Source organism: Uranotaenia lowii, chromosome 3 (genome assembly GCF_029784155.1).
Source record: "Uranotaenia lowii strain MFRU-FL chromosome 3, ASM2978415v1, whole genome shotgun sequence".
Classification (NCBI taxonomy): domain Eukaryota; kingdom Metazoa; phylum Arthropoda; class Insecta; order Diptera; family Culicidae; genus Uranotaenia; species Uranotaenia lowii.
The window spans coordinates 149,645,195-149,669,262 of NC_073693.1; the positions used below are offsets into that span (position 1 = coordinate 149,645,195).

Consider the following 24,068-nt stretch of genomic DNA (forward strand, 5'->3'; position numbering starts at 1 on the left):
TTGAACATAAGATGTTATTATCAAAGATTACTAAACACAAAAGACCGATTTTAGTTCAAATTATTCTTCTCTATACCATTTTCAAGATTTTTCTTGAAATAAAACCATGTAGAATATCAATTTGATAGCGAACATCTTATCATAATTAAAGTGAACTATTAAGTTTTTATGAAAATTTAACAGTCGTTATCCCTTATGTCGATTTTAAAAAAGAGTTAAAAAAAATTCACCAAAATTTTCTTCTGCAAATTTCAAATTTCAGTATTTCAATCTTCACACTTTTGATTAACTAAAAAGTTTACCTTTTCGAAAAATATTTTGGAATTTGCTCAACTTAGACTTTTAAAGTGTGTTTCTCAAAATTTACTTTATGGGCAGATAATCCTTTGTTTTTCATATGTAGAAAAACAGAAATCTTAGTCCTTTTTACATATTTTAAGGCAAAGCTAGAAAAATTTAATTTTGATCTTCCAAAATTATCCATTCAGATAATACTAAAGGCTGTCCAATCAGGATTGAGCACGTCACCCATTCAAATAAATAAATTAAACAAAGAAATCAGAAACACTTCTCTCTTTTCAAAAACGCTCAAATACACCCACATCTTTATATGATTCGCATAACCAAAAAGTTTACTTTTTTAGAGCGGCTAACCAAACACAAATAACAAAACTAGCATTAGCGTGACATAAAAATACTTATGTCGATTATTACAAGTGTTTTTAATATCCAAACGATGATTTTAAACACTGCACTATACAGCCAAACTAAACAGTTCAATGGCGTTTTCATATTATTGAATACCTATATACCATAACATAAACCATAAAAAATATCATGAACAAAGACGCTCTACGCTTTTGAATGAAAATTAAGGTACTGGAAATGGTTTTTGATGTTTTCTAAAAAAAAACGTGACCAGAACCGTGATAATATCGAGCGTGAATTTGGCGAGTATTGATAAAATCGAACAGTGATAAAATCAAAAAACTACTGTATTTTAATTCGGCTAACAAACTTAGTTTTGCGATTGCCCAGTCGAACTTAAAGTTGAAGGCTGCCAGTGAAGTGCTGTTTTGAACCAAAAACAAAAAAGTTTGAAAAAAGGAGCGTGCATCTGATTTTTAGCAATCTGGTTGCATTGCTTATCGCAGAAAGAACAACAAAATTGTTTTCTCACTTGAATCCCTCTCGGAAGAACAAATTTGCAAACATGGCGGAATTTTTATCCCATCCTATTTATACCGACTGTAAGTACCGTAAAACGGGGTATGATTGATCACTTTTTCTGTATTTGTAGATTTTTTTTCTGTTAAGGAGAATGTGGCATATTTCATATTTAAAAAAAAACCAGTACTGGACTCCTATGAACGTGAAACATAGCTTCAGATATTTCTTAGAATACTTTAAATTTTATTTAAAAAACGATTTCGTCTTTTTTAGAATTTGATGCTTTGGGGTAACATTGATCAGTCTCTATTTTGACGGTTTTAACGAGTTTTCTTGAGCATCAAGAATACAAAACACCTTCATAATATTTATAAATGCTAGTAATTGATAAACTGAGGCAGTTCGTGTATTAGGGCCGAACAACAATTAAAATCGAAAGATGGACAATGATATTGCATAAATAAAGGGGCTAATTTTTTTAACATTACTTATAAAATTTTAACTACAAAAAAACAATGAAATTTTGCCACGTTCAACTCTCAAGGCCCTTGCACTATTCTCCTATATTTTCTTTCCTATATTTCCTTTAAACTTTATCATTTGATAGGGTTTCTAGCCTTATGTCTTAGACTGGCTTACTCTTGGAAAACGTCCCTATTTTTTAAACATTAAAAATTAACCTCAAAACACAACAAACACTACACCAAAACTATAAATTTACTAAGGAAAAAGGTGTTTGTTCGTGAACCTTTGAAAAATTAGATATTTCAAAAATTTTCAAATAACATTTTCACTTACATTTGAAATTTTCAAAAACATACCAAGTTTTTCCCAATTTGGAACTCGAAATGTAGATTTTTAAACGTAGAAAAAAGTTTAAAAATATTTTTACTTTCGACTTAGCTATTGATGATTATGTTTAAAAAATTTATGTTTATCAAAGCTACCCCGGTGATCAATGTTACCCCGTTTTATTTGCGATTCGCATTTATATTGTTAACGATTTGGGCTATCATATTTTTCGTGCAAACTTTTTCAAATCGGATGCACAAAACTGAAGAATCACATTGCTTCAAGAAAATAACTGAATGTGACCAAAATAAGAAACATATTTTTTAATGTGCGTGATTCAATTGTAATTGTTGGTTTTCGAGCGGATGAATTGTCAACGCAAGGGGGGGATAATAAAAAATAATGCAAAATACTAATAAATTATAATAAATTGCACGAAAGCTTGTATGCAATAACATTTCATACCTACTATATCATTGCACAAAACCTATAAATCAAGTAATTAATAATCAAAAAGAAAAGTTCATTAAAATCAAGCATTCAAAAGTTGATAAAACTCCCATCCTAAACAATTGGTTTTGTGCTCTAGTAATCTTTCGGATATTTGATAAATGTTCCAAAATTTCCATAAAACACTTCAAACTTTATTTATCCCCCCTTCGAGTTTTTGGAAATTTTGAAGAGGGGGAAGGGGGGTTGAACAAAGAGGAAATATATATTTGTTCCGGCCTAATAAGTTATGGAAGAACCGAACTTTACAACCCACTTGATATATCATGTAAATTGTTTATTCAAGTTTTTGTTTGCTTCAATTTTAATGTAAGTAAAGTTAGTTTAAAGCATAGGTTGAGAAATCAGTCTTAATGATAATAAGTTGTCGGAAACCGTGAACAATAAATAAAAAAAATTAGTAAATCAACATACTTTCGTGTATCATGTTAGTTTTCATTAAAGTAGAACTGAAAACGATTGATTGAATGCAGTGAAGAGTTGATTATGAAACTTGGAAACCAAAAAAATAATCCTTAGAACTAACCCAAGTAACATTTTGAGTTTTATAGCAGGCTACTAGATAACCATTGGTTTTATAAAGGTCTTGAGGGGTTTAATAAAACTATTCATGTTACTTGGGTAAGCCTAGTCATATAAAAGCTAAACATTCAATGATAAAGTCTAACAAAATCAAGCACACTTACTCTATGAATTGTAACCTTTTTTTCACTTCAATGTTGTTCCTGGACTCTGAAGCAGATTTTCTTCACCGCTAAACAATAACTGATGGAACACAAGTTCCATTCTGTTCTGTTCATTTGGATTAAACCCATGCGTTAGTTTAGCAACATTGTAGAATAGCGCAGACATTTAAGTCACGATTCTCACTCTTCTTAGTCTGGACGGCCTGTCAAAGCCACCTTCATAACGAAATGAACTGTCAAAAACAAGCCTTTAAGAACATTTGCAGGTTTTTAAGTAGCTTATGTAACGGCAAGCTTGCATTGATTCAAAACGGAGTGTTTATATCCAAAACCAAACAATCAGAAACAACAATTCGCCAACACTGTGTAATGAAAATCGAGAAAAACGTGTGACAAATGTCACTCATTCAATGGATAACGCTATTATTTGACGATAGCCGCTACCGCCACCATTGACTCGATTGGCCAATCCTATAAATCATGATCCATGGGATCATTCCGAGTTCCAATGCTACACCGGTATGTTGTTCGGAATGCCACCGCACAGCACATTCACCGCCGCATGTTGACACCTGTGTATCAATGAGGAAATTGCTCTGAATAACGTAACCCGCACAGGAGTGCCACTGTCACTTTTGAATTCCCGGGAAAGTATAGAAGCGATTGGTTGAAGTTTTTATTTGTAGATCAGTACCGCTCTAAGACGAATGGCAGGTGACGGGTTTATTATTTTAGTTTGAAATAAAATCAGCGTTAGCCTCGTGCTCAAACTGGACTGACCCTTATAATTTGAGGTCCACTTGGAAATATCACTTTCACAACGGAAGCTGAACAGACAGACACTCAGAATCGCTGAACGGAGGTGGGTCAAACAACTTAACGATAGGCGGCTGCTTAAAAGGAGTAAACTGCCTCGCAGTTAAAGCTTGTAGGCAACAGTTTAATTGCGCCAAATGGTGTGACTAAACACATATGAAATGGAACTTATGTTAAGTAATATGCTACCGTGGGTAGTTTAAATATCTCAATGACTTGGTAAACTCATTATTCTTATTTTCGTTCAATTTAAATTCAAAGTACAATTAAAAATGTTCAAATTTTAAATATACCCAACTGTATTCCTAATATTCTTACTTTCATTCAACATTATAGTTAAAACTTTTGACAGTTAACTTTTTTTTTATTAAATAATAACTTAAGTCTTAAAGTGATTAACTTTCGAAGAAAAGCTTAAGTATTTGAAAAACCTTCAAGGGATACAAAATACGCTTGTCAAAGATGTACAGATTGAACCTCTTGGTCTACCAATAAATATCAAGATCCGTTAGGTTTTATAGTACAAGAGCAAGTGCTGGGTCAGAAGCGAGAGCAAATCATTCGATACATCCGAAGAAATGGCCAAAGTAAATCACCTGTCTAGAAAATGAACCACTTCGCGTGCTGCCGATGCTGTAGCAAGCAAGCTAAACTTATTGCCAGGAGCACTCCTAGTGGGTAATAAGTTATACAGGGGTCTCTGAGCAGTAGCTCCTAGTGAGGTCGAAGAATCATCGCCGGCCAGCGAACTTTTTGCGCTACCAGCTTGGGACCGCGGGGTTAGCTATTGCATGGAACAAACGATGGCGCGCGTTCACTAAGTCAAACGGAACTACCTACCTAGGAACATAGCTTAAGCTATGGGCTGGTGGAAGCTATCCAATAGGTACAAGAAAAACTGTAATTATCATCACCGGGGCTCGACACTTTTTCGATGGCACGGCCGTCTGATCGAGCTGGTAAAGTCATAAATTTGTAGTTATGCCGATAAATTCTTTGATGCCAATTTTTCAGAGACTTTGAGTTCGTTTCGATTGATAAAAAAAAATCAAAAACAAAATTTTCAATTCTTTCTTAACAATTTATTTAATTCTGATTTTTTTTCTATTTCCAGAATCAAACAACGATCTGGTGAACATAAAAACGGTAAGTTAAAATATTGTTATTCCTATCGTGGTTTTGCCACTGGAATATATCGATGTATCTCCTTCTATTACTACTTCTACTGAATGTATTCGAAAAAAAAATGCAAATCTAGTACCTATACTGCCGCTGCCGACAAGTCTATCCCATATGAAAAAACAACGAACCTAGAAAAACGGCTTTAAATATTTTTATAAACTTTCGTGGATTTCTCGGTTAAAACTTTACGTCCAATGTTTTTTGCTTTCGAATTTGTTGATGCAAAGGAGAAAATAATGATGGGACAGTCTTGCGAGTATATTTCGCATGCGAATTAAATGTACCTGCAATGTTGTCCCATATTTGGCTTTTCTTTTGTCAGTTGGTCATTTTTTTCGATTATCATAAAATTACATTTTCATTTGGAGCTGCCTTGTTAATAATCAGTTAATCATATTTTTATGTATAAATGATAGGTATTGATACCGTTATTGATTTTTATCAAAAATTTTGTACTCAATTCAATAAACCACTCAACTTGTTGATTCACTGTACGATATTTCATTTATTACTTAAAATTTTTCTACACATTTTTTTTTAAATTCACCGCTTTTTTTTTTAAAAAAATTCACATTGTTAATAAATTGTTCAAGATTTTTTTTATTTGCATAAAGACTTTTATATTAACATAATTCTAATGTTTTTTCTGCTAATAATTTAAGATGAATTATAATTCAGTTTATTTCAAAGTATATTTCTTAACTATTTGTTCTGTTTCCAATTCTTCATTAAGCCTTGGCTTGAATGAGACATGATCCTGAGGAGCTAATTATTGAATATTAGCTAATTCAATATAATTAACTCATACAAATAATTATTCAACAGGTTCAGACTTGTTATTTTTTTGTAACCTTTTTTAGAGAACGTGTTAAGAATATCATTTTGAATCGTTTAGATTTTCGATCATTTAGAATCTGGGTAGTTACAAACGCGTGTATTGTAAAAATTATTTGAAAAAAAAAGTTTCATCGAAAAGCTTTCTATGAAGGAAATGACAGTATTTATTTGTTACTTCTACTAAACAACACAAGCTAGCGTGGAGTTCGAAATGCATGTGCTCTTAAGTAAAATCAGATCATTTCATTGTAGAAAACGTTTCAAATGATCCAGATGCCTATCAACTAAAATTAACACATTATAAAATGTTGCCAAATCAAAGACGATAGCTCAGAAATCTTTAACCTTGAATGCACCAATAAAGTGAAAATCAACCAACATTTTTGGTTGATTTGTTTTCTCTGTGCAATCGCAAAATCAATATGAGGCAAAAAGTTTAACCGCACTGATGAGTTTCCAAAAACGATCTAATTCAAATTAAAAAGAACAAAAAGGAGAATCACTTCATGCATTAACAAAACTTTAATATTTTAAATACTATCTTATTATTATTCTTCGAAATTCGTAAACTTCGTAAACTCTGAAAGTTTGTTTTTGAAAATACATTAGTGTTTCAGGAATAAGAAATAGGAAAACAAGTAAGTTTAAAGAAAATTTAAACACACTTTTACCTTACAATTAAACTTCTTATCACTGCCTCAAAGATAAATATAGGAGTTTCCTTAAGGGGAAGGGGGGGGGGTGGGGGGTGTAGGTTCTAACGGGTAAAAAAAACACCATTTTCACGATTTTTTTCGAGAGCTATCGTTCAAACAAATGTATTCAAATTTTTTGCATTATACAAAGCATTGTTAAAAGAACATTTAGTAACTTTTTCGTAGAAAAATATTGAAAATTAGCCAGTGACGGAGCACTTTCGAGGATGCCTTTTAGAAAACAGGATTTGCGGTGGACACTGTATCTCAGCACAGCATCATCTGAAGTCAAAAACTCAGAGCAAAATATTTTTAATAGATGTTTTTCTGGACCCTTACGTTTTTATTTAACTAAAAAGAAAATTTATGAAATTTTTGTGACTGTTTGAAGTAAAAACTACGATTTTTCACGAAAAAATCCGCTATTTTTTATCTGTAAAATCTCCCCAAAGTAAAAAAAAAAAACAAAAAGAAAAACGTTGGAGTCTGGTATTTTATATGTAGAAAATATGTTCCAAATTTGAAAAGAATCGGATAAGTAGTTTTCAAATGACGATGTCCACGGACTTTAAAAATGTGCTTTCGAGAAAAACGCATTTGAAGTTTCTGCTCTTTCTTTCTTGCAGTATTAGATAAAAGGAGATGAAGGCCTATAATTTGTACAGTTTTGCTTCAATTGATTTGAAATTTTGACACAACATTCTTGAAATGTTTTACAATAAGAAAATAAAAAAATAAAAAAATCGATTTTTTTGAAAGTGTTAGACCCCCCCCCCCCCCCCTTAAGAAAAGTCTAGGAGCATAGGAGGTGTAGAAAAACTCGATCGCACCATTCACCAAAATGGACAATCCTTCCTTCATTCCTAATTGACTCATAGGACGTGGCCGGCGCCGTTATTGATCATTTTCATAGTGAGAGCATGAGTTTTGTACATTGTGAATGAACTGCTAATCCCAAGCACCATTCTTTTGGGCCTTGCACAAAACTGATGGCCTCGATCAATCACGGAGGAGAAACCATTGGCGAGGTAGAACTTATGCTGCTTAGCCAACGCAGTGATCATGAAATTTTAAGTGCGTGAGTTGAGCAAAGGCAAATATATTATCTGAACTTTTAAATGAATGATCATATCTTGCACTTCAAGTTCAATGATTTAAGGTGGATATGAGTAGTTATCCAAGCTAAGCTAAGCTAAGCTAAGCTAAGAGTTGAGTAGGTCTACAATAAAATGGATAACAACGTTCCATGAATAAAACAACCTGTACCGTCATCTTTTCGAAAGTTTTTCGGTCGATTATCTTTTTAAAAAGACTATAAATACCTACAAATTAAATTCATGCTGAATCAGAAACAGCAAAGCATCTTGGCTGCAAACATTTGATAGGAATAATTTATTCAATATGACTTACGGGAGTGCTACCGGGTACGTGTTTCATAGATTTTATGAAAATCTAACCAACAAGTAAAAGCATGACCAAAACCTTAAAAATATGCCTTTGTAGCTCGCTATTTTCCATGTTTTACAACGAACAATTCAATGAGCCTTATGCGAAATTAAAAAAAAACAGATTTTTAAAATGTACCCATTAGGCTAAACTTTGCTTGTAAAAAATATGGAAATTATTTTTTTTGACTTTACTGTACTGTTTTATGAAGTCTAACTTTCGTAATTTCAATGAATGCTTATTTTGTCGCACACATTGTATGAATATTTGTAAAATTAACTTAAATTAGAGGAGCAATTCTGTAAAAATAGACATATGGGACAGCTTTGCGAGTATATTTCATATGGGACAGACATGACTTGGTTTTTTTTTTATATATGTTAAGAACAAAGTTATGAAAGTTTTTAGTCTAAATTGAAGAACTAACTGTATTTGAACGATTTTTGAGATGAACTGAGAAATGACGAAAATGTATATGGGACAGTCTTGCGAACAGCGGCAGTATAAGTGTGGTTACATAAAAGCATAAATTATAAAGTATTGAATTCGGTCCTTGTGTGTAGTGTAAAAGCTTCGTTTGCTAAATTTTGCAAAAATCTGATTTGAATATTATATTTATTGGAATGGAATTAAAGGTACTGTAATCCGGGGTAATATTGATCACTTTATTCAATATTTTTTGATTATTTTTGTGTTAAGGGAAATGTGGCATGTTTCATATTTTTAAAACCAGTACTGAACCCCAATGAACAAAACATGGTTGCAGAAATTTTTTAGACCACTTTAAATTTGATTGAAAAATTGATTTCGTCTCTGTATTGTATTTGATGCCCTGGGGTTACGTTGATCAGTCTCTATTTTGACGGTTTTACGAGTTTTCTTGATCATAAAGGATACAAAACACCTTTATAACGTTAACAAATGCTAGTTTATCAATTTTATCTTGCTTTTAAACGTTTTCGTTAAAAACATTTATAATTGAAAAAAGTACTATTATGTTGCATACATTAAGGGGCAAACATTAAAACAATTTTGCTAAATCGTTTGATCTAATAAATACTACACCCAAAATTCAGCCTCTGTGCCAATGGCGTGTAGTCAATTACATAGCATCATTGGTACAAGAAGATAACGCGATCGGTGCTGATTCGATTTGCTCCCACCGGCATTAATCTCCCAAGTTGACCGAATTGCGTATGTCTGAAAGAAACAAAATAAAAACGCTTTCACGTCCCTCCCTATCGCATCACAAGACGAAGAAGGATGGAAATAAATACCGGCCAACACCAGGCAGCCAGCGAACCGAGCACTGTGCGTGTGAATGTAGCAAAAGCAACAACAAAAACAACCTTCTAATTCAATCCCTTCAATCCACCGGCAAACAACCACGGCCGAGCTGTGCGTGTGTATGCAGTAAAAGCAACAACAAAAAAAAACATTCCTTCAATTCAATTCGTCGGCAAACAACCACGGCTAAGCTGTGCGTGTGTATGTAGCAAAAGCAACAAGAATATATTCCTTCAATTCACCGGCAAACAAGCACCGGCCAAGCTGCCCGGCTTTAGCAGCTGTGTATATGTAGCGTGTGTATGTAATAGCAGGCAGTAAGCAAAGCACAGTTCTCATTCAATGGGTTTCCCGTTTCCTCCACTCCCGTTCCTTTCCCGTTTCCATCGCAAGACAAATGAATACCTTGAAAGGAGGCCAAACGCCGGGAAGCCACTGTCGTGCGTTTCTTTTGTGATTGATCGGTGACAGAATGCCTATGACAAATATCCCTCTTCCTGCATGAAGCTCAAATAGTACAGTGGTTAAGATGTCGGTCTGGCAAGACCATTTAGTTTGTGATTTGAGTTTGATTCTCCCTACGGGCGCTGTGGTTTATATTTTTATTTTCTTGTTTCTGGGATGAATTATCCAATAGGAACGAAATCCCATAAAATGTTTTTCTTGTTTTGCTTGAATGTAGTGGTCATGCATCATTTTGGTTGGGAGCCGAGTCCTTATGCCAGTTACGGTTTTTCAAACATATCATCTTCGGCACAGTGCACATTTCAGCGCATTATCGGCACAGAGATGTGCTAAATAGGCATTGGATTTTTGCAACCTCTTCTATGGGTGTAATGAAATTTTACCTTAACACATTCCTCTAGGCCCACTCACTATTTCCACTTTCATTTTTTCTTCAAAGTAAACCATTTGATAGGGTTTCTATCCATTTGTCCTATACGGGCTTACTCTTGGAAAATGTCCTTACTTTTTGAATATCAAAAATTTATCGATAAAAGACTATGAAAATAGCACTATAACTATACATATACAAAGAAAAAAAGTAATTCTTTCACATTCAACAACCCGTTTGCTTCTAAATGCTTTATGGTTTCATCAGAAGAGCTGTTTGTTTGTAAGCCTTGGAAAAAGTAGATATTTTCAGACTTTGAAATTTTTTTTTACTAACAGAAAAAAAAATCAAATTCATACCAAATTTGGTTTATTTGATACTCAATTTAAAGGCTTTCAAACGTAGAAAACAGTTTTCAAAAACAAACTATAGACTGAGTTATTGATGAAAATGTGCAAAAGTTTATTGTTGGTCAAAGATACCCCGGTGATCAAAGTTACCCCGTTTTACGGTACCTACATTGTCCATTGTTGAAAAAAATAGTAAACAGTTGAAAACGGTCCATAATCGGTTGTTCGGCGAAGCTTCCGTTTGATATCGAAACAGGAGCGTTGTACGGCCTTCATGTCAACTTTGTGAATACATCTCTTGATTTTACCAATCAATTGTTTGCAGTTCTTGGCTCTCCAATTAGGCCGGAACAAATTTTAAATCCTTCTTTTGTCAATCGGAGTTTGAATATCGCGAGGAGGGGGGGATAATAAAAGATAATGCGAAAAACAAATTAATTGGAATAAATTGCACGAAAGCTTGTATACAACAAAATTGCATACTGTATCATTGCACAAAACCTGTAAATCAAGTAATTTTTTATCGAAAAATTTAATAAATTCAAGAATATAAAAGGTGAAATAACTCCGATCTTTCAATATTTGTCTTTTGGTCTTGTAATCTTTTGGATATATGAATTTTTGGTTCGAAATTTACATAAAATACTTCTAAATTTATTAATCACCCAATCAATTAATAAATTAATATTTTTTCCAGCCTTTCTTATGTACACCAATGAGCTCAAAGTTCCGAAAAAATCTTCAATTGACCGACACTGAGGCAGATTTGAACCATGACTTAGAAATACTTCTCTCGGAAATGACGTTTCTCCAATTGACGTTTCCCCATTTTATTTTTCGAAACGGATAATCGAGTCAAAAAATTCTACCCAAGAAAACTTTTTTTTACTTATTTTCTTAATGTGAAAAAAGGTATAAAAGGCTTCTTTAAAATACACCTACAGTACCGTTCATAATTCGATAGAAATGGGATGCATGCGCACTGAAACTTCAACTTTGAACTTTCATAAAATTTTACTGAATATTTTTTTTGTTGAAACTCTCTTCAAATGATGGATCAACTAGCAAACGATTAATTCACAAAATTTGCCATCATTATCAGAAAAAAATCGTAAATCGTTCTTTTGACATTTTAACTGAAATATCCGAGAAATCACACAACGCCCATTGCTGAAATTTTTATAGTCATTTCTCAAACATCAAATTATCATGTGTTGAATTTTTGAAAAGTTGTTTTGGTTGGGTTAAAGATTACGTCCGGTAAAACATTTCAGGCTTCGACTGAAAATGCGATTTCTATAGGATTTTGGACGATGGTTTGCAAATGAAATTAGCATTGTCAAGCAAATAAATTCTGATAATTTTTTTTTCTGAAAATCATGAATAAATAAAACATGAATGAATCATTTGATTCATTTTTTATTTTCGTTAGAATGTAGCCAGAAATTCATGGACTGATGATGCAGTGAAAACATATTGTTCCCATGATCCTTCCAAAATTCTATACAACTCGCATTTTCCAATTCAAGTCAAAATATTGTACCTTGGGAAACTTTTGATTTAAATGATTGAGTTATTCAAAAATTATCATGGAAATTGCCATTCAGCGAGACAGATTTCGACGTAAAACCGTTCAAGACGAAGACATTCAGATTGATAGGATAAATGGCGAAGAGGCGTTTTAAACTGAGATAAACGGAGAATCATCGTCAATGATCGAACAAATTTTGCAGCCAATGATTGAATTTGTAGTAATTTGTTGCAATTTGTTAGAGATAATTAGAAGGTTTGAGTTACCATGAGAGAAACCGGTGCTCAGAGAGAGTGAAAATGTGCAAATTGTTGCGATTTGTTGCGATTTGCTAAGCAGTTGTAGAATTTTGATCATTACCATCCCAAATGCAAAGAAATCTCTCTCCCCTGCAATCCCTCGGTTTTTAATCTCCATATTGATTCTTCATTCTATGATGGCGATGAAACATATGTGGAACCAATCGATATGAAATAAAAAGCGATGAGATTATTTCCAATACGTCGGCGTTGAATGGTTTTAAAACAATTATCAGTTACAATAACATTCCCTTTAAAACGGGGGCAAAATTATTGCTTTCTTATTTATTTTTAATCCTAATGTAATCAGGAAAAGAAAACTTTAACTGCTAATCGAGTAAATTTGCACGGATAATCAAATCACGGATAATCGAGTCTAGGTATGTAGAATCGAGTCCAAAACCAGTGCAATTATTCTGAAAATAGTCGTGAGAGATTGGTTTTGTTAAACAAATAAATCAATTTTTATCATCAAATTATGAAACTTATTCTTATTATTTAATATGTCTCAATGTTTATAAAAGGCGTGATGAAAGTTTTCGGATTTAGTGACTATCTTCATATCTATTCAACCGTTGTTGTTTTTATTCGAACAAAGAGAATGAAAATAATATTCTTAACATCTGAAGTACCAAGCTAAGTTCAAAATAGGAAGAATTGTTTGCCATTATCAACTCAAAATGGATCATATTTGCGCTTGTACCTCTTTGGCTATGAGGGTCTCATATGGTTTAATACGTAAACTTTTAGGATCATGTCAAAGTTAACGTTATTAACTGTTACGCAATATAGATGAAAGCAGAGTGGACTATTTAAATAAATTAATTTTTCTTGATAGGAAATAAAGATAAGATCTTCTTCAAACTTCAAAAATTCAATTTGCTTCTAGGCTGAATCCAAATAATAGAAGTTCATTTTTAGCAAACCGGACAATTTTTTTTTCAAGTTTCGATATCATACAAAAGTACATACATACAAATCATATCATACAAAAGTACATGTTTAAAACAAACTTCCATGAGAAATTTATCTTTGTATCTATTTTATCAGTTCAAACGCTTACTGTTCTTCAAAAACACGGAAATGTATTTAAAAAACAACTTATAAAAAAATGCTTCAGAATTGGCTTTGGCGCGTCACATCATCCACCAAACAAAGAACAAACTGTGTTTTTTTTATGTATGTAAAATAAACGTTTGGTTACTTTTATACACCTTGTGCTTCTGTTCATCAGTATGTTCTGAGCATCGTTTGCCCCACAAAGAGACTGATTCAAAGTTTCAAAAACACGAATTTAAAACTAAATTTTTAACGTATTCATCTCCTTTTTTAAATTTTCAGCCAGATAAAAATTGAAACTCTTTAGTGTATGAATACATCAGATTTTTGTAACTCACATACAAAAGATGTTTAATATAATGATATGAGCACCTTCTTAAGTTGCTGTGAAAATAAATATTTACATGTAGAAATTTGGGAAAATTATTGATTGGTATCCTCATTGCAGCATCGATTTTATATAGGACCCTCCTTTTTTCGAGGTGAGAGGGCTTTGTAGCTTATGAGAAATAACATTCAACCCACAAACTTGTATACAAACTTTCCCAACAATATAACCAACCGACATAAAAACACTTCTGCATAGTTCTGCATATAGGAAAACACACCAGCTACACGGAAAAAATTCAGTGGTTATCCCAAAGATGTTGTCATGATAATTTTACCATTTCAGCGCTATAGTATTTTCAACCACGAAAAGCATAACATCAATTGTTAAAGTGCGCCTGAAACATTATTGAAATTACTTTCTACCTGGTAATTTTCGATAACTCTCAATGTTTTTTGTCGAAAATACTATGGTCATGATAATTTCATCATAATTTCTATTACAACTGGCATCCGCATAGTAATTTAGACATTGTGGCACCAATTCATATTAACAAAATACTACGCACATGATACTTTTGAGAACAAAACATATTTGACTCAAAAACATCAGTGCGTATGATAATTTTACTATGATAAACATTCTTGTTGTTTATACTTATTAAGGATCATTAATCATCAAACCTGTGAGTAAACAAATAAATTTCAAGTTTCATAACTTTGAAAATAGCTTTCAAGTTTCATAACTTTGAAAATCTTTCCAGAGCATCGGGAGAACACACTATCATTGACCAACGTGTGTCGGAAGTTACGTTTATACGAAATAAACAAACAAACATACATAGTAATTTTACTATTTAAATCATCCCCTTGCTCCTCCTAATCTTTATCATATCATATACTAGTTTCATCATGGAACATACCAATTTTACTAGACACGAAGTAAAACAATGCATCATTTCATTGACAACTTTACTGAAACGCAGTCGAATTTACTATGTGAAGCCAAATTGAGCACATGGTCAAATAGCTATGCGTAAGGTATTATAAACAACAAAAAATATTTGACTCAAAAATATGGTTGCCTGTTGTTCATTATAACCACGGATTTAGTAGTTTTATATGCTTTTTTTGTGTGTAGTCTCCAACGTATAATGGCTCTTACCGCACATTTAGTGCAGGAGTGCAATTTTTTTTAGTCTATTCTATCCAGTCTAATACATATGCACGTAACAAACCAGAATCTATTTAGGTCGAAGTTGATACTGAGTTCTAAGATAACAAATTACAATTTGAAATACAAATCTTGACTTCGGAAATGATGTGAACTCAAAGTTCTCATTTGAGCTCCATCTTTAAGTTAAAAACTCAGACAGATAGATTGATTCACAGGCGATTTTTCTATCATATTTAATTTTCGAATACCTAGGTTAAGTCGTTTTAATCTCTTCGTGTCATTTACGACTTTTTATAAACGGCGCAGTTGGCGGACATGTATTTAAAACCAATAATTTACAACTTTGTTCGATTTTTACCTTTGTGCTTGAATTCATGAACATAAGCTCACAAGGCGAGTGCTCTGCCAACTGAGCTAAATCCGTAGCCCTTTGTCCTACTTAGTATTTAGTTATTGTTTTTTGTTCCTTCGTGTCAAAACTAATTAAAAATCCTGTTTTTCTCATTTCATTGAAGATAAACTTATAAATATTTCTGGCATTAGTATAACCTTTTTATTTAAATCGTAACAAAGGAAGAACTCATCGTTTCAATCAGCGGAATCGCTATTTATTTGAATTACAACGAAGTTTAACATTAGTATTGAAATTACGCAAGTTACGTTCAATAAAACGACTCAGGCCTCCATGGAATGAAAAAATTTATATTCAAACAAACAACCCTTTGCACTCCATAAACAATGTTCTTTGAAAAAAATAAGCTAAATTGTTTTGAAATAAAATATGTAACAATTTTAAAATATATATTTCAATTCGATGAATGAAAACGTTCATAGCACTGAAAATTACGACTACATTCCTGTTTAATTTTGTTATTCGAATTTAAATAAGATAATTATAGTATCTCAGTAAATGGTACATATGTATAAGCATTTCATGGAATAGGTTAAGCTGTAGCTATTGCATCAACGATCTATGGAAGGTTGAAAGTTTGAGAATAAGCCACATAATTTGGCTAACCATACTCTTACGTATTTTGCTAATAAGGTGTATCTTGCAATTGAGCTCTTGAAATAGGACTCCTTTGAGTTAAGAAAAACTGAAGGATTTAACTTTAACTGAGGCAATTCTAAATTTTCATACACTTATGCCTGAATGTCAATTCGAATAGTTGGAATTTTCCCACTGTTTCGTATGACTTGAATCACAAACCTGAAAAATTCTCAACTCTCAAATGATACTTCATTCCACAACGACACCGCAACATGTGGTTTGACCACGTGAACTGGCGCAATGTTGCGAAACGAACGAACGCCCGCTGCATCTTGTCATGCATAACCGTGTCATTTTAAAGTAGCAAGCAAGAAGGTGATGGTATCTTGTTACAACTCGTTGTTTGTTGATTGACAACCTAGCACATGTTTCGTTTACTGTTTCGGTGCTTTTGTTCGCAGCACTTTGCAGTTAACTATGTATAGTTGTCGGCCGATTTGCCTATTGTATGAATACCTCTTCTAATGCTAACTGATCACTAGACAAACAGACGTTTTATTTCTCCCTCAAGTGTCTTTCTCGCTTTGTCATACAGCAATTGTCTACGGTTCGGGGTTTGGAGTGACATTTCCATTGAAGTTCGCCACCGATGATTGGTTGTCGTGATCTTTCCTAGTATTTTTTGCTCCAAGTGCTACTTCAGCATGTAAATTTATCAACCGATAAATAGTTGTCATTCGCATTGTCCAGTTCACCTTTCGCCCGCTGATGAACAGTTATTTTCTCACCACGATTTAGTGTTGCAGCCTTTGCTCGTCACAATAAGCTACATTGAGAGATCTTTTTTTACCAGGAGCGTTGGCCTGTTCATTTTTAAAATTATATTCAGTTAACCCAATATAACTATCTACAATAAATCGATACAAAACTGAATATGCTGACCTTATTAATAAAATTATAAAACTTCAATTCTTATAAAGATCTTCTTAAAGCATCTTATCCATTGAATCGTTCAAATTGAAGCCAACATCAGCCTCATCAAATGTGGATGCTCAACTGGTTTCATAGTATTCGTAGTATTCGTGGCTTCACTCTTGTGTATTTTGAACTAGCTGATTTTACCCGGCCTTGCTCGGGTTCACATAAAATATAAATCAAAATGAATCGTTTGACTTTTCGAAATTTTGGAAGTTTTATATTCATCATGATAAGAAAATTGGCCCAAGTTTGGCCTTGTTAGTTTTGTTAGTCTTTTTGAAGTTTTTTATTGAGAATATTCACTGTTCATCGTTTGCGTATTATCGAAAAATTTATAGTTATAAGATTTTAATTAATGGAAATAAAAAAAAACCTGGTATGCTAATTCGTCCTTTCATGAAAAACATTTTTTACAACCATCATTTCTTAGGAAGCTTGAATAGATTTGGCATAAAAGTTTTATCTTCAAAAGATTAAATTGCTTTTTTATCTTTTCCATCCCCTATTTTATGAAAATATCAGTTGAAAATTATCCCACTTTTCAATATTGATAATCTCCATATAAAATGATATATTTAAGTTTCATTTACTTAGAAATCTCTTAAAAACCTCCGAACTTTTTTGAAGCATGTTGAAAACTCACTTTGCATGTTTTCAATTGCATGTGTGAATTTTTTCGCTTTTCATTTTCGCACTGTTTTATTATTAATTTACCTTTTGAAGTTATCGAAAACAAATCATCTCGAAAACACCATTTTTGTGTTATGAAAAAGGTTTTTTTTGAGTTCTGTTTTTTTTTTTCATGAGCACAAACATCCCATTAATGGATGGTAGAATTTTAAAAAAAAAAAAAAACGAACACAAACACATACAGGATCTCAATGAAACTAAATGTTTCCTCGAAGAGATTCCTTTCACTTAACTCTAAGCGTACATCTTTCGAGGATATGATGGCTAGTATCTTACAAATGCTAAAACCACCAACCCACAGAAAGTGTACTATGTATGCCGTGACCGAGATTTGATCTCATGACCGTTGGCTTAGAAGACTGGAAGGCTATCCTCTACGCCACGGGCTGCGGCTAATTGACCACATTGGTCATCAATGATAACTCATAAGTTAGAAATTGGTCAGTGAAATCAAATTGTATAACACTCAAAACCTCAAATTTTATTATCTAATCAATTTTCTAATCCCATATTAAAATCCCAATTGAAGCGTTAAAATCGCAGCCTTGAGCTTATAACTCTGAATCTTAATTTTTTTTCTTTCTCTATGAAGAATTCCAAAAATATAAAAATGGTTGACCCTCAAATCCCTCCAGCGGCGGTAAAGAGCACTTTCAAAGCCACTACTCCTAAACAGGCTAAACAGGCTAGTTGTATTTTTTAATCAAAATGTAGGCTTATAATTGTATCCAAATATCTCGTACCGGTAGCACGTGCTTTGAACAGGAGAAGGTACAAGAAACACCCGCCAAAATTTTCACTTTCAAAATTTTAATGCTCAGCAAGCTTCGATTTGCTACCCAGTACATGTGAGCTCTGGATGGTCGTTTCTAATAGCCTGCCCATGGTGATGGTGAAAATAATCCCGCCAACGAAACGAACGGAAACGAAAGTCGGTTCACAAAATGGATGCCATGACTTTTGGTTCGGGAGAATAAAACCGTTTTTGTTTGGACGACCGCCCTCAAAAGGGGTCAACCGAAAATCTAAAAACATTTTTCACCATTCCTGATCCTAATGAGCACCCATGCCAAATTTCAGCTCGCTAGCTCTTAAGGCAGCTGAGCCTATTGAAGACAAACATACAAACGAACAAACGGAAATTACTTTTTATATATATAGAAGATAGACTAGCAGACCCGGTAAACTTCGTCTCACCATGTTCAATTTGGCGTCCATTATCTATTTTCCCTAGTTTTCTTTACATTTCCCTTCTTTCCCTTTACTCGAGTCGTCCTGCCCAATTCTATCAAAATTAAACCAAAGAATTTAAACTCAACGGGTCTTTTCAAATTCAATTTTTGTAACTTGTTCAATGAATAACTGTATGTTGATAATATGTATGTTTCCATTCAGTAGATTTATTCCGTTTTTTTATATTGTTTTTTTATACCGGGACAATTTTTGGAGTATTTGCCGAATATTTTGCCTAAGGGGCCGTTCACTAATTACGTAAGCACGATTTTGGAAATTTTCAACCCTCCCTCCCCCCCTGGTAACACAAAGTAAGATTTTTCAAAACCCCCCCTCCCCCCTTGTAAGATCTTACGTTTTTTAATATTTGAGAAATTGACACGTTATTATCAAAAAAAGCTTGTAAAATAGGTAACAATAATTTTCAGTAATTTCCACAATCGAAAAAACTACATAAAATCTAAGTTCCGATTTAAAAAAGAGAGATCAGGTTAGCACAAGGTACCATAAAAAATTGTTATGTTTTTACCTCCAAATCATGAAAATTAAAAAAAAAATCTACACTACTAGAATTAGGGCAAAAATGTTTAACGACAATCACGTTGTCTACTAACCTAAAAGCTCAGACTCATTCAGCGGTAAACGATAAAGTTTTTGGTAAATCGCTAGTAAAATGTATAGTAGGAAGTGTCTATCACTGAAAAAACTGTCTAGAAATTCATTATTTAATGCGCCTTATATTGATTTTTAAAGATTTTTTATGGATGAAGTCATTTTCGAAATATGATGGATTCAACTCGTGGTGTCACAACGCGCCATTTTCCTTTTTGTTTCTTTAAATTTCTCAATTAAAAAGCGAGTTCTGGTAGCACTGTTTTCTGCTGAACGCGTTTTGCTACGTACCAAATAAAAAGTGTTTTCGTGCAGGTTCTCGATATTCTAAATTTAAATTTTTTTGTGTAAATGGTGGTTAAAGTGCGTACGATTAAATTCAGTGTAACGTTTGAAACGAGAATTCTTTGCAGTCAGAATAAATAGTGATTTGATTATTTGGTTTTCGGATGACGCCGTGGTTTTATTTTATTCTATTTTTTTTTGTCAAGTTGGTATAAAAAAAAATTGAGGAAGATGGCGCTGTCAAAATTGAAGTGAAATTGAATGAAGATGGCACTGCCAAAATTTCACATATGGTTGGGATACACGCTAGCGTTAGCGTTTGAACTTAAGCGTTCAAATTTACATCATCAAAACCATCAAGATAAGTATCTCCTCTCAATTACTAATTCTAACTTTAAATTGATGTGAACGGTCTCTAGTTTTTTGTTAAAGTTAAATTTAAATATTTCAAAAGATAGTTTTTCCTATTTTGTATTTTACCCCTTAAGAAAATGTTTCCGGTTTCCGGAACCGGAATTCCGGTTTTGCTTATAATAAAACACTTGTTTTTTCTACTCGACACGTAAAATGTATGTTTTTGTATTCATTATTTAATTAAACAAATCAAGCCGAATGTTTTAAACAGTTCATTGGTTTGTATTCTATTGAAAACTGGTGTATGGATTCTGATCACATTTCACATCGAAACTCTGTAGCTAGCTCGAAAACATTCAAAATTGCACTGGTATGCTAACGCCAAAGTTTCATTAGCTTTACATGAGTTGTTCATTTTATAGTATACCTGTAGGCGCGATTCAATCCACGTATAGAACTGTGTCCACACAAATTGATGAACTAGAGCGGAGAGTCACATTAATATCTTATATTTGATATCGAATTTAATAATAATTGAATACCTTCACAGTCACGGTAAAACAAATGCAGTTTATCTTTTGTGTAACCTTTAAGAATTAGCTCTAGAATTATCATTTTGCGTGTAATAATTAGAGATTGAATTATCATGTGGAATCAAGATGGAAGTCGTTTATTATTATATTACATTTTTCTTCTATCTTACAATACAAATAAAGAAATTAAGAAAAACAAGAAAACTATTGCTCTTATTCTGTTTGTAATATATTCATTAATTTCTTTTCTACGGCTACAGGGTCGGATGTGGTGAACTATTGAACAATATTTCCAATAAAAAAAAAACAAAACTAAATAAAACTCTTAAATTTGTTCTCGCGGATGTTCCTTACCTTACAAAAAACACTCATTTTAGAAATTTTCATTGGATTATTATAATTGTTGGTATAAACAAAAATGAGTTTATTTATTTAATAGAACATTTCTTGCAGGTTACAAGAACATATGGATTATATCTTCAAATCAGATAGCTTCAAATGCGAATGCAACTTTCACTCTAATATACTTGATATTTTCAGCACTTCAAATGTTTTTTACTGTGAACCCAATCCTAATATTTTCTAAATTTTTGCTGGACTTAAATATTTTTTTACTTTTAATCAAGCTTCATCGTTGTTATTTTCATATTTCATATTTCTATCATATTTTCATATCATGCCTTCCGTACCCTAGGCTGTAATGGGTCACGGCGACGGCGTGCATTACTGTGTTTATGGAAGTTGAAGGTTTGGAAACAGACTCTAAACTAACATAAACCTGAGAGGGCGGTTGCACGTAGCCTTATTTGATATGAGATCATAGAAAATAAATTAAAAGGTGATTCAATATCGTATACTTTTTCTTTGATGATCCATGTTGATAAGGTGAATGGGAGTTGAAACACTTGCCCTCCCTTCCGTTGGACAACAACAGCATTGCGCAGTGGAAATATCACAATTTGTTGTTTTAATGTTGATATTTCCACTTTTCCATCATGCGCAAGTTAGATTAGAATAGACAGTATTGTAAATGAATGATAACTGCCAAAATTAGATAGGCAATTTAATTGTACAAGAATTAGATGGATGAGGATGTTAACAATTGGCATGGTTAGGTATTCCATGTTCAATGTGCTACTAGGCAAGGTAAAGTAACAGTTTCCTTCTCCCCAATGCTCTAGTAAGTGTGCATTTGCGGTTTATGAATTTCGAAGGCTTATTCTTAAATCAAGCAGTTTACAAGAACTAGAGGCTTATTGGATTAAGGTGCTGTTTAGATAGTTTTCTGTCAAAAATATTTCCTTTGCGTTTCAATACTTTTTGATAGAATTGTCTATTTTTTGGTTAGGTATGAAATTCAAATAATGAAGTAAAGGATAGATGATAGCCCAGCAAAATAATATTGGAGATTTATAAATAGGAGTGTAATTTATTTCATCCGAAAAAGATTGAAGAAAGTTGTTCTGTGAAGTTGTAAATGTTCGAGATTTTAGAAGAACAGCATAGTTCTTTCTCGTTTTAATACTTTTTTATTGTAGTTCGATCTTATAGCTTGATTAGGTTTGAAATTCAAATAAGGAATGTAGAAGATAGAAGGTATGATTCTGATAAACAAGAACCTACTCGTCCAGGAAAATAATATCGGGATTTTAAAAATTGACATTCATTTTAACCAAACCAAAGATTAAGGAAAGTTGTTTGAGAAGTTGTTCAAAATTAGCAATGGGGTTTTAGAAGAACAGCATCGCCATTTGCATTATGGTTTAAATCCTGTTATTTTGATAAGTCAATGATAGTACAAAAGATATTGAACATGCATTGTATCTCTATATTATTTTTTAATTTCCAAAACATTTGGTACAATTATTATTTTTGTTTAGCGAAATTCTATTTATTGCTGCATTGAGAGATAGCTTCTTATCTTGATGTTTTGTTCTGAATTCGAAAAATATGTTTTTTTAGTCAATCTTTAACGATAATAAATTCAAAGTTATTGCATCGAGTAAGGTTAGGTGGCAGGTAGGGATAACTCAACTACGGTAAGATAGTGAACCCTTCTGACAATGATATCGAGACGTAAGCATATGATAACTTTTGCTACCATACTGTTACTGCTCGGTTGAATTGGAGGTTGGGTTAACTCGAAGCTCATGTAGGGCCCAATTGTCCCAGTCCGTCGAGCACTATCTTAACGCTTCCCTAAACTGGTGCTTCAGAACCCTCGGGCTCTGTTGCCGCTATCCTACTCTAAGCTATTCTACTCTCATGTAAATTTTCCTCTTCTGTCCCCCGATCTGTTTTTCCTTTCCGGGTCAGCCAGGTAGCTCATAAACCCATACAAAAAAAAAAAAAAATATTTTCATATCATGCCTTAATTTAATTTCACAGGTTGACAAATTTATTGGGAATTTGGAGTCATCATTGTTAATAATCATTAATTTTTTTCTTGTTGGTTCGCAGACATAAATTAATAAATATTTTTTTCTAACTCTTACATACTTACCAAAGTATTATAAAATTGGTAATATTTGTAATAATTTTTTTCAAGTATCATTAAACTGTCGATTTATATTGGATTTTTTTATATATAACATTTTAATATAGTTCATTGCACCGTATTCTATTCTTTATATGTAATATTATAAAATTTACCATTGTATTATATTATGTTATACATAATCTATAATTTATAATTTTTTTTTATGTGGCTGCAGCAATCTCGACAACAAATATATTCATTTTTTTAATAGTTTCTTCTGGTTTATGCTTTATGTGTGAAAGATTCAATAAATTTTAAATAAAGTTGATGCATTTAACCTAGTTTAATAACCATAAATTAAATCCACTAATTTGCAGCTCAATTCAGAAGATTTCGCAGACGTACAAAGAATTTAGTTGGATGAATTAATACGGTTTTCATATCATATCTGTGTCAATAATTTTCTTAAATTCACTCACATATTCATATGATCAAATTATCAATTTTTTCATTTGATCATTGTATCGTTTTTTATACTTAAAATTATTTGGTGGTATCGTAATATTAAATCGGACTATATTATTATTCAATTGAGAATAATATCGTATTATATTCAATCAATTTTCTGATTTTGTTGTATTATTATATTTCACACTAAATTATTTTTCGTTTTACCATATATTTTTTTTTACATTTCTTAACTTATTTTGTTTAATTGTAGTATTAAATACTAAATTATTTCTATATTCATCATCATTTCGCATTATATGATATCATATAATCATATCATATAACATCATATATATTTATTTTCTTATAACAATAGTAAAATTTCATATTTACAATAGATTTTGGGTATAATTTCCACTATCGGCCGATGGGTAAGATGTGTTAACATGAGTATCATAATTTTC

At 32.4% G+C, this 24,068-nt stretch overlaps 1 protein-coding gene across 1 annotated transcript in view; it reads left to right on the forward strand.

Annotated features, from left to right (window-relative positions):
- Positions 1–24,068, forward strand: part of LOC129758599 (putative uncharacterized protein DDB_G0282133) — a 509,097-nt gene that overhangs the window by 344,244 nt on the left and 140,785 nt on the right. The window contains exon 5 of the mRNA XM_055756144.1: positions 5,089–5,120. The gene's annotated coding sequence lies outside the window, so the exon portion shown is untranslated. The remainder of the gene's footprint in view (positions 1–5,088; positions 5,121–24,068) is intronic.